Source organism: Marmota monax, unplaced genomic scaffold, assembly GCF_021218885.2.
Source record: "Marmota monax isolate L192 unplaced genomic scaffold, Marmota_monax_Labrador192_F-V1.1 WCK01_AAM20220418_F8-fsc00153, whole genome shotgun sequence".
In the NCBI taxonomy this organism is placed as follows: Eukaryota; Metazoa; Chordata; class Mammalia; order Rodentia; family Sciuridae; genus Marmota; species Marmota monax.
The window spans coordinates 49,648-62,140 of NW_026692146.1; the positions used below are offsets into that span (position 1 = coordinate 49,648).

At 34.9% G+C, this 12,493-nt stretch overlaps 1 protein-coding gene across 1 annotated transcript in view; it reads right to left on the bottom strand.

Moving 5' to 3' along the window:
• Positions 1–12,493, bottom strand: part of Aida (axin interactor, dorsalization associated) — a 49,109-nt gene that overhangs the window by 12,891 nt on the left and 23,725 nt on the right.

Sequence of the window (12,493 nt, forward strand, 5' to 3'; positions counted from 1 at the left end):
GAATGTTAAGAATGACTTTTCTCTGCCATGGTGTCTTCTGATTATGATAAATACTTACTGCTAGTAATATCAAATTTCTTAATATCTTCCTTTATAATCAGTGCTTTTAATGTCATATTTAAGAAAACTTACCCCACTCCAAAATCATAAAGGTATTATCTTGAAAGCATTTTATTGTTTTGCCATTCACACTTAATTCTATATGTCACACAGAATTATTGTCTATGGTGTATAATAGGTGCTTTAATTTCATTCAATTTCACATAAATACTCAATTGTCTCAGCACTACTCATTAAAAAGACTGACATTTTCCACCACTGATCTGCAGTCCCACCTCAATCATAAATCATGTGGCAATCACTTTCTGAGTTTTCTATTCTGTCTTACCGGACTGTTTATCCTCTTACCACTAATACAGTATCTTAATTCTATAGCTGTATAAAAGGTCCAGGAACTACAATAAAAATTCAGATGAGTTTCAGAAAGAGTCTATCTTTATAAACTGCTTCTTCTAATTTATGAACTAGTATATATCTTTACATTTTAAAAATCATAACATTTATTTAATAGAACTTTATTTGACCTAAAAGCCTTCAGAAATAAAGACCTACAGATCCAGGGAAAACTCCTGTTTTTATGTTTATGTTCCATGAAGAATGGATGGCCATTTAGAAGTGACTGGAAAAAGGGGTGTGAGCTAATGGTAAAAGGCTGCCAGGGTCCCAGCAAGCCCTGTCTGGTCAGATTCTTCTTGGCCTCTCTGTATAGCCTTCTTTCCTTCTGGACCTAAGGCAGGTCCTGTCTGGAATGAGGGTTTTAAGGGAGTGGGGAAGGGAGGGTAGGGGGACAGGAAGGGAATAGCAGGGAGGGAAGGAAAGAAAGAGAGAGAGAGAGAGAGAGAGCGCTTTCTAGGTTTTATGACTGGCTTTGGGAGAGAAGGGTGAACGGACAGGAGGGCAGGAGGAGGGCAGAGGCTTTGCTGCTGAGGTTGCTTTTGGGATTCCAAACTCCTTCAGTTAGAAGTTCTCAGCAGGCCAAAACCCCACCCTTTGGGCTATCATATTCTGATCTGACCCTGCCCACCTTCCCCCTCTCCCTCCCTCCTCCTCCCTTTCTCCTTTTAAGAAGGGAATGTATAGATCTTTCCATCTTCTAAGATCTTCTTTGATTTCTCTCGTTAGGGTTCTGTAGTTTTCATTGTATAGATCTTTGACTTCTTTTGTTGATTCTCAAGTTATCTTATTTTTTTTTTTTTTGAGGTTATTGTGAATGGAGTAGTTTTCCTCATTTCCTTCTCAGAGGCTTTGTCACTGATATACAGAAATGCCTTTGATTTATGGGTGTTGATTTATATCCTGCTCCTTTGCTGAATTCATTTACTATTTCTGGAAAGATCTACCTTGCTCTTGGATAGGCAGAATTAATATTATCAAAAGGACCATACTACCAAAAGCACTATATAGATTTAATGCAATTCCAATCAAAATCTCAATGGCATTCCTCATAGAAATAGAAAAAGCAATCATGAAATTCATCTGGAAAAATAAGAGACCAAAAATAGCTAAAGAAATCCTTAGCAGGAAGAGTGAAGCAGGGAGTATCGCTATATGAGACCTTAAACTATACTACAGAGCAATAGTAACAAAACCAGCACGGTATTGGCACTAAAACAGACTGGTAGACCAATGTTACAGAATAGAGGACACAGAGACTAACCCACAAAATTACAATCATCTTATTTTAGACAAAGGTGCCAAAAACATGCACTAGAGAAAAGATAGCATTTTCAACAAATGGTGCTGGGAAAACTGGAAATCCATATGCAACAAAATGAAACTCATAACTCTCACCATGCACAAAACTTAACTCAAAATGGATCAAGGACCTAGGAATTAAGCCAGAGACTCTGCATCTAACAGAAGAAAAAAGTAGGCCCTAATCTTCATCATGTGGGTTAGGCCCCAACTTCCTTAATAAGACTCCTATGGCACAAGAATTCAAACCAGGAATCAATAAATGGGATGGATTCAAACTAAAAAGTTTTTTCTCAGCAAAAGAAACAATCCATGAGGTGAACAGAGAGCCTACATCCTGGGAGAAAATCTTTAGCCCTCACACATCAGATAGAGCACTAATCTCTAGGGTATATAAAGAACTCAAAAAGCTAAGCACTGAAAAAACAAGTAACCCAATCAAAAAATGGGCCAAGGACTTGAACAAACACATCTCAGAAGAGGATATACAATCAATCAACAAATATATGAAAAAATTTTCAACATCTCTAGCAATCAGAGAAATGCAAATCAAAACTAAGATACAACTCCAGTCAGAATGGCAGCTATTATGAAGACAAACAACAATAAGTGTTGGAGAGGATGTGGGGAAAAAGGCACACTCATACATTGCTGGTGGTACTGCAAATTGGTGCAGCCAATCTGGAAAGCAGTATGGAGATTCTTTGGAAATCTGGGAATGGAACCACCATTTGACCGAGCGATTCCTCTCCTTGGACTATACCCAAAGGACTTAAAAACAACATACTACAGGGACACAGCCACATCAATGTTTATAGCAGCACAATTCACAATAGCTAAACTGTGGAGCCAACCTACATGCCCTTCAGTGGATGAATGGATTTGAAAAAATGTGGCATATATACACTATGAACTTTTTAAAAAGAGAATAAAATCATGGCATTTGCAGGTAAATGGATGGCGTTGGAGAAGATAATGCTAAGTGAAGTTAACCAATCCCCCCCAAAACAAATGCCAAATGTTTTCTCTGATATAAGGAGGCTGACTCATAATAGGGTAGGTAGGAGGAACATGGGATGAATAGATGGATTCTAGATAGGGAAGAGGGGAGTGAGGGAAAGGGAGGAGGCAGGGGATTAGCCTCCTAATGAATGTGGAATGAATGTGATGGACATCATTATCCAAAGTACATGTCTGAAGACACAAATTGGGTGTCAACCTACTTTATATACAAACAGAGATATGAAAAATTGTGGTATATATGTGTAATAAGAATTGTAATGCAAAAAAAAACAAGTACATGTATAATGTGAATTGGCGTGAACATACTTTATACAAAGATATAAAAAATTGTGCTCTATATGTGTAATAAGAATTGTAATACACTCCATTGTCATGTATTTAAAAAATAAAATCAATAAATGAAAAAGAAGGAAATGGGGAGTGGGTAGGGAAAAACTGTGGAATGAACCCAAACTAACTTTCCAATGCTCATATGTGAATACACTATAATGAAACCCATCATTCAATATCTATAAGATAACTAATTTTAAAAAATGTAAATAAATAGATCAGTAAAGTGGATGAAAGGGAACAGTGGGAGGGAGGATGGGGAGGGTGAAGGGACTGAATTGGAGCAAATTATATTCCATGCATTTATAATTACTACAAATGAATCTAATGTCTAATGTTCACTATTATGAACAAATGAAAAAAAGAATAATGACTTCACTGTTTTTATAAAATGCATTCTCATAAACAATTCAATCGAGAGAAATGAAAAAAATAAAAGAGAATGTACAATTCAACATCTCACCAACCATAACAATTATTAAGTCACTCTTCCATCTTTTTCCCTAATTTCAAGATTGCTCCAGTTTCCTTTTCCTTTTGATATTCTTTTATTTCTTTCAACAAAGGTTTATTTTCTACATAAAATTCTTATATTTCTTTTGTTGAATTTATAATAACGTCCTTGATGTTATTTAATACTACTATAAATATTATAATAGTTCATTTTCTAAGCAACTATTACTAGTTTGAGATAGAATTGATTTGTCTGTACAGATTTTATATCCAGGAACCGCATTATCTTATTAATGAGTTATGAATAGGTTTTTTTGCATATTCTCTATATATTCATAAATATGCAAATAAAGAACATCCCCCCTTTTATATTTCATTTTTCTTGTCCTAGTGCAGTAGCTAGGGCTTCCAAAACAAGGCTGATGAAAAGAAGTAATAGACACTCTTGTTTTGTTCAAATTCACCATTAAACGATTTTGGGCTGTAAATGCCATGTAGCCATGTTTTATCAAGTTAAGGATGTTTTTCTGTTCTTTGCCAAGAATTGTTTAAAATCAAGGCTGTATTTCAAACTTAACTGAAAACTTTTTCTGCATTATTGACAACATTATGAAATCTTTCCCCTTAATCTGCTAATGTGAACTACCTTGATAAATTCTGCTAACAATATATTTTGAAAAATCACTCATTAGTTCATGGAGATTTTCTGAATTATTTTCTACAGCATCCTATGTATCATAGTTTATTCAGTCAATCTTCATATGGCAGTTACATTATTATACTTTTTATCATTATAAAAAACACCTCAACAGAGAATCTTGTGTATATGCAAGTGTTTCCCCCTCTTTTTCCTGTATTTTGGGGGTGCATCTTCAGAGTAAATTCTCAGGAATGGGATTGCTAAGGAAAAACATATGTACTTATATGTTGTTAGAGAATGCTCAGTTCCCCTCCAAAGGAACTGTACCATTTTTCTATTCCCACCAGTGATTAATAAGTACCTATTTCCCCTAAGACTCACCAACAGTAGCTTTAATTTATGTTTTTTATTAAAAATAAAGTTGAGTATCTTTTTATATGTTTAACGGGTATTTTTAAATGTGTGTGTGTGTGTGCACGCTCGCGCGCTCGCTCATGTTGTCTGTTCCTCTCATGTATTCTGCTTTGGTTATTACAATTAAAATTTTTCTTTATATATTAAGAATGTTGGGTTGGGATGTAGCTCAGTGGCAAAGTGTCTGCCTTGCATTTGCAAAATCCTGGATTCGACCCCCAGTTCTAAAAAAGACAAAAAAAGAACCCCCCCCCAAAAAACCCCCAAGAATGTTATCTCTTTTATGTCTTACCTCTTTACTACCTTTTTTTGACAGTCAAAAGATGATTGCTTTACAACTTTCAAAGTCTTTTTGATGTTAAGATTATTTTTTTTCCAAGTTGATATTAAACTTGTTGTTACTTTGGGGTGAGTCAATTTTATAACCTGTCATCATCTAGATCTTTCAGTTGAAATGGTAGGGCTGATGCTACATTCCTTACCAACAATCTTTTTGCCTGAGACTACACAGTAAGGTTTAATGTAATCATTATACTTCGAATAATTTAATATGGAGGCAGTGATTTCAAGTCTGAATTTCTTGTTTAATTCAAGGTAGAATGTCAAACATTGTGCTCCATGATGAAGGAAGCTGACTGTAATTAAGATCATAGATTACATAGAAAGGTGCCTATTTAAGGTGTTTCAGAATGGTCTATGATGTGCTCTCTCTCTGCATGGTCAACTCCTACATACTCAGTGAGTCCTAAATCTGGCTAGATTTATTGAACTCCCTCAGTCCTTCTTTTTGCCAACCTATGACATTGGTGCACATCTCTAATCATAATCATGTGCTTTTGGCTCTGTCTTGCTGACTACACAATAAGCATCCTGAAAGGTGTGGGAACTGTTCCTTTTGTAGTATGCACAAGGAATAAACAGATCTTTGTTGAAGAAATATTTTATTGAATGAATGACTGAATTTCCAGTTCTAGAGGTTATCATGCTCTAGTAAACAAATGGCTAGAGAATCTATATCAATGAGTGAAGAAATAATAAACATAAATGAAGATCAAATACTAAAATAATACCATACCATCTATAGCTCCCAGGTTAGATGAAAAAGGGTGCATGTTTTTGCATCAAAGATAAAACCATGATAGTTGTAAATTGAGCCAATGCATTAAAAGGAAGATTTCTAAGTGAAGGATTAACATATCCAATTACATAGTGTAATATGAGAACAAGTCAACTACATTCATAAAATTCGAAGACTAACAAGGATAAGAAAGAAATCACTACACACAATCCAGTGTAAACTGTGCTATTACAGCTAGATCATCTGCTCTCAGATCTAGAGCAAAGATCAGAAGAAATGTTCTTCCACATGGAATTGCTATGTAAATAAGAAATAGCTAACACTTGTGAGTATTTGTGATGTGCCACATACTATCCTAATCCTCTCATCTAATCCTCACAACAATAGTTTAGTTCTATTTTTCAGAGGTGAAAAGTGAGGCATAGAAAAACAAATTATCCATAATCACACAGCAGTTTGGCTACAGAGTCCATGCTTTTAACCATCATGTCCCATTTTAACATCTTTATTTTAATTGTCCCTAAAGCCTTAAAAGGAACTGCAGGAGAACCTCCCCATCTCAAGCTTCTGCAAAGTTCCTTTTGCCATGTAACATAACAGTCACAGGTTCCCAGGATTAGAATATAGACATTTTTGTGAGGCCACTATTTATGCCTCATACTTTTAAATATGGAAAACTCTAAATGGCTACAGCTGTCCAAACCAAGTTTTCAATAACATCCCAGGGATGTTATTGAGCTGTCACTAAGAACTCCAAGTAAGGGAGTGATTAAAAAAGAGTAACATTTGAACTTTGTACACTGGGCAATGCACATTCACAGGAATGGACAGAGACTGAGTAGCCCAGATAGCAATATGATAGGTCTTTAACACTCATATAGCAGTGAGCAGCAGGACTGTGTTCATTTGGTTAATTCCACTTTCAGTTTTTACTGCAAGACAAAGGAAGCCATTGGTAGTTCGTGAGCCCCAAGTTGTACTGAACACAGAAAGCACGTCTTTTTCTGACTTATCTGCCCCAACCACCTCTTATGCACCAACCAGAGCAAGCATGCTCTCACTGGTGTCAAAAAGAGTTGGAAGGAATTACTCGATTCAGTGTGATTTTCTGCGAGAGGAAGATTCTAAGCCTAAACCTAAAGACGACTCTGATAAAGTAATGACAATGAATTAGAAGGTTTGGAACCATTTCACCACACTACTGTAATAGGGGACACCAAAAAGTCCATCTTGTTGATGGAAACTGTTTATTAACAGGTGGTACTTGGGTAAAAACTCAAGTTGCTCTATTTCATTGTGCTTCATCTGTGGAAAACAATTTATGAAGGTAGCTATGGATCCCCCAAATGGCTGTTTGTTAAACACAGACAAGTTCGCTCAAGAATGTTTTAAAAACTGTGTAAAAGTGTCTGACCTAGCCAAGAATGTTACAGCCACTGCCACTGTGGAGAGGAAAGGGAATTGTGCAAGTAAGGCCTCTGCTGGGCACCCCACAGCACTGACACAGACCAAGCAATGAAGCACCACTCTACCTGCAACAGTACAGAAAAACAATGGGAGAGCATCTGAAGCCCCCCACCCCCTGCCCACAACTTCTTTGTTCCAAGAGGATGCTGAGAAAAATGAAGGTCTGAGTATCAAAAGTAGGATGGCCCCACATTCAATAGTCTCTGTGTAGCCATAGAGATCATGGAGAATCAGACAATGAAAGGACCACCAGCCTGAGGATGAGTCTGGAGTGACATGGATATGAAGGTCAGTGGGATCCTTAAGACCCTGTCCTCACATGCAGAAGAGGAAGTCATTTTTTTCTTTCAACTTTTTATTTTTGCTTTTTAAAAACTGCTATTGTTTACATCTCATATCATACCATAAGGACAATTTCTAGTCCAAAATTGGAAATGGCATGACAGTCTTTGTTCCAAAACACTACATTATTGTCTAGGTCAGAACATTAAAAGAGGAAAATTACCAAAGATTATATTTTTTTAAAACACTGATTTGAATTTGCTTATTGAATAATTTCATTTGCTTGGCTTTTTACATGATATTGTACAAATGTTTGTCACAGGCATTTACTTCAATAAGAGGTGAGTCAGTCTTCATTTTGCCTTGGTGCTTGGTGAATTACATGTCATGAATAAGGAGTACAAAATTTTTTGTCCATACTTTTAGGACAGAGATGTACCTGATATCTAAAATGTAAACTAAGCATTATCATATGTATGTGATTATATATGTCTTCTTTGTTTTAGATTTATCATACTTGTAATTAAATTCAGATGTCTGATACTACCAATTCAAAGTCTGTCACACACTTTTTTTAAAGTGCACATTTCTTTGTAAATGCAATAAAATATATATAAAATAATATTTTCTATTATTTTGGGATAATTTTAACATAATTTAAAATAATGGTATTGTCAAATCATTATTTGGTCATAACATTTTGTAGATGGCACAAAACATGAAATGGGTCTTAAAAATCTAGCAAGAGAAAAATTTTGCAATTTGTACTGCACATCTGCAATTTGTACACACATACAAATTGTGTGAAAATATGAAAACACATGCACAATTTCTTTTGGTTGGTAACTGACTAGTAGTTGAGGAACTGCTCCAACCTTTCAAGATAAAGAGTAAAATCATAAGAAGTTTGTTCACTTTGAAATTATATTAAAAGTTGGATAAAAATCTTAGAGGTCATTAGCATTCAAATAATAATATTTCTAGGTCTGTCAAAAATTATATCTGATTAAAGTTGTTTGTATATAGGTTATATGAGTATATTCTTGTTTTTATTTTCTTTATTGACTGGTACTAGAAATATGTATTTTTCTGTGTTCAGAAATATGTGATTTGGATAATGGCTGAATTCTTAAGTGTCACCATCATATCTGGAAAAAAATAATAAATACTCTCACAAAACCTAAGATGAATCAGTGGGTATATGCTTCATACACAGATGCCATTTAGCATGCAAGGAAGAGTTACTACAGGTGTTGGGTTAAAAATTTGAGTGGCCAGAGCACTTTCAAGAAAAAGCAGGCCAGATGTTGCTTAGAGCCTTGATGAAGAGCCTACTCAATAGACATTTCCTATGAACCAATTTCTGCAAAGCTCTGGAGAAAACCTTTTGACTTCAAGTGACAAGATTCATGGATTAAAAAAAAACTGAGCCAGACATAGTGGTGCATGCCTGTAATCCCAACAACTTGGCAAGTTAAGGCAGAAGAGGCCAGCTTGGGCAACTTAGCAAAACCCTGTTTCAAAATAAAAAAATAAATCAAAGAGCTGGGGATGTAGCTAGGTAGTAGGGCACCCCCGACTTCAATCCCAGTACTACAAACAAACAAGAAACAAATTATAAAAAAGAAATCTTAAAATGTTTCCAAAACTGCTTGAGAGTAATAGAATATTAACAAGCCTTAAAACTATTGAAAAACAGCTAGGAGAACTACCAGATAACATTGAATGGTATTTTCCTTTCCTTTCAATATAAGTACATGACTGGATGAGGGACTCTGGCTCTGACTGTTCGGCTCAGTCTGAGAATTTGAGACTTTGAGAGAAAGGAAGTGCTCGGAGAGCCAGAGTCTAACTGCACACTTTGGCGGTATTTACTGCTTAACCCTAGATATATTCTGAAATTCTGTGAAATAAGGATGCCCTAATATTCATGGAACAGCAATGAATATTTTGTTGCAGTTTTCAACTTCCTATATGCATGGGTAAGAAAAAAACTGCACTTTAGCTGAAAATGAAATCCATATTTGCTTAACTCTCAAGTTCAACTCAGAATTGAATATTTATGCAGGAAAGAAACAAGTACAGGTTTGATATTAAAGAAGTAAGATTCACTCTTCATTTTGAGTTTCAAAAAAACATTTTTTGTACATATCTAAGACTATATAAAAGATGAATAACCAATACAAATTTAGAATAATGTTGAGATTGCTAGGCTTACATTTAGGTCATTCAGAAATGTTTTTTTAAATTTTGTCTAAAATTGTGTCATGGCTATTTGTGCATGTGGTACTAGGAAACGAATGTAGGGCTTCACACAGGTGAGGCAAGCACCCTACCACTGAGCTACATCCCTAGTTCTTTCTATTTTGAGACAAAGTCTCTCTAAGTTGCCCCCACTGGCCTCAAACTTGCAATCCTCCTGCCTCGATTTCTCAAGTAGCTAGGATTATAAGCATATAATCCTGGCCAGCTATTTTTTTTTTAATTTGTATTACTCTGGTTTATCATTTAGAAGCTTTAATAATCAACATGATAAATAAATTTTCAGGTAATAAATAATAGGTTATAAATTTTTATCCTCTATTTAAATGAAATCTACTGAGATTACCTTAAGAAAATTAAACTACTATTTGGACTTAAGCCAGTTAGTGTTTAAAGCAGTGCACAAAAGTTACTGTTTGTCTTATGAGAATTGAAGGCTTTGAAAATGATATTAATGTCAAAGAAATTTTAACAATTTTTTATTCTTTTCAAGAAAGGTTGGATAAAAATCCATTTTTTCTTTTAAATGGGAATAAACTACTCTTGGTCATACCATATTCACATATTATACTTCATCTCATTAGCTTAACAGTAGTAGTGTTTAGCATGTGTGTTTGTCAAAACTCATAAAGCTGCACACTAAAAAAGATGCCTTTTATATATGTAAGGGACACCTTAATAAATCTTTTTTAAAAAGATCACAATAAGCTAGATGCTATGGTACAAGCCTGGAATCCAGGTGATTTGGGAGGCTGAGGCAGGAGGATCCCAAGTTTAAGACTAATCTCAGCAACTCAGTGAGGCCCTCAGCAACTAAGTGAAATCCTGTCTCAAAATAAAAAATAAAAAGGGCTGAGGATGTGGCTCACTGGTAAAGTACCCCTGTGTTAAATCCTCAGTACCAAAAAAAAAAAAAAAGGTACAACAAACTTACAATTATATAAATTACATAAAATAAAGGTAATAAAAATGTTATAATTCTTAGAAGCACCCTGCCATGATAATGTAGACACAACAGCCTTATCACGAATGAAATCTTGGATGTCCACAGTATAACAACTTTTTTCCCATTCTACAATTAAGTTAAAGGTTAAATTGTCCTTCAATGACATTTTCAATTTTATAATGACACAGGCCCTGGAAAATATGATCGCAAATCAAATATAGCCAATTGAACTATATGTACTCTTTCTTACTTTGAGGAAAATAATTCAGGGAATAGAAGGGTTTAGTGAGCTTTCTGTATCTCTGAAATAAAATACCAAAATGCTATATCAGAATACAAAAATCTAATTACTTTGGGCTTAATCTTTCATAGCAAATAGACTTAATTTACAGAGTTTCTTTTCAACTCAGCAACCTGAACCCCATAAAGACCTTAATCTGTCCATTTCATGACTTACATCATCTGCTTCAAGGATCTTGTCTGCTACAGAAGTATAGCTAGTGAACAAATAACCAAACCAGAAATTTATAGAACTGGAATCTATTTCAATTACAGCATGTGGTTTGAAAAGGAAATAAAAAATACAGAAAAATTTTAGCAAATTTATTTACCTCATCATCTCAGCAATCTTGAAATTTCCTACAAATATGACAAGTAAAATATAGCTCTTTCTTCATAAGGACAAGCAGATTGGAAATAATTACCTTGTACCAAAGAAACACTAACAATAACATTTTATAGTGACTGTAATTTTTCCAATAATCCTATGGTATAGGACTGTTAGCACCATTTAGAGGTGATAATGAAAATACAGTGGCCACCACTACCCCAGCAAATGAAAAGTATCATGCCAAATGCTTTGTATGTGGTGCCTTAATTTTCATTGTAACCCTATGAATTAGGCATTGTCAACATCTGCTTTTATAAAGAATTAAGTACAGTCACTTAACTACTGATTGGCAGATGTTAGACTCAAAAGCGCAGGTATCTTGTTTGTCTAAGCCTATACTGTTTATATTTCAAACGTCTTCTACCAAAGAGTATTTAAATTACTGGAATATGACTTTAATTATGAAGTTTTCTGGATGATATGTATATTATATTTAATTATACCATAAAGCATAGAGTCTTTTAAAAAAATGCATCACAATAGTACAGTGTTATTTCTACACTTCCAAAAATGAACTAGTTCATCAGAAGTAAAAACTGTGCACTGTATAAGAACAGAAGAACGTATAGAAGTGGAAGAGGCAAATAATTTACTCAGGGTGCTTGACTAGGGTATTTTACAACCTTGTCAAGATCTTCCACAAATAAAAAGGACTTGCTATGTATTCTTTATTTCCCTGTTAAGGGCAACTGTTTAGTATCTATTCCTCCAGGTCCAGGTTTCACAATCATATATGATTATTTAAAGAACAGCTAGATACATAAAGAAAAGAATTAACATAGCAAACAGTTACTCTAGAAAGCCTACTTACAATGTTGGTCCATGGGAACCTGGATTTCAGCAGGATTCCCATCATGCCCTGTTAAGAAGATCACTGTGCCTAAACCGTCCATGCAAACAATATGGTTTGTGCTGAACACTTGCTTTCTTCCTGGAGTCTGTAGTTTTGGTTCAGGCTAACCCCAATAAGTGTCTTGTGCACTGAATCTCTACAGTGCTTCCCCAATAGACAATATTTTTCATTTCACAGGTGTGAAAGAATGTTGAGAGAATCAAGTACATATTTGACTCTGCTGGGAGAGGACTCTTAGAAGTTTGGTTTCCTCTGGAATTTACCTGTGTGCTTTTACCCTTTGCTGATTTTGTTCTTGTGTTTTCTTGTTGTAATGACTC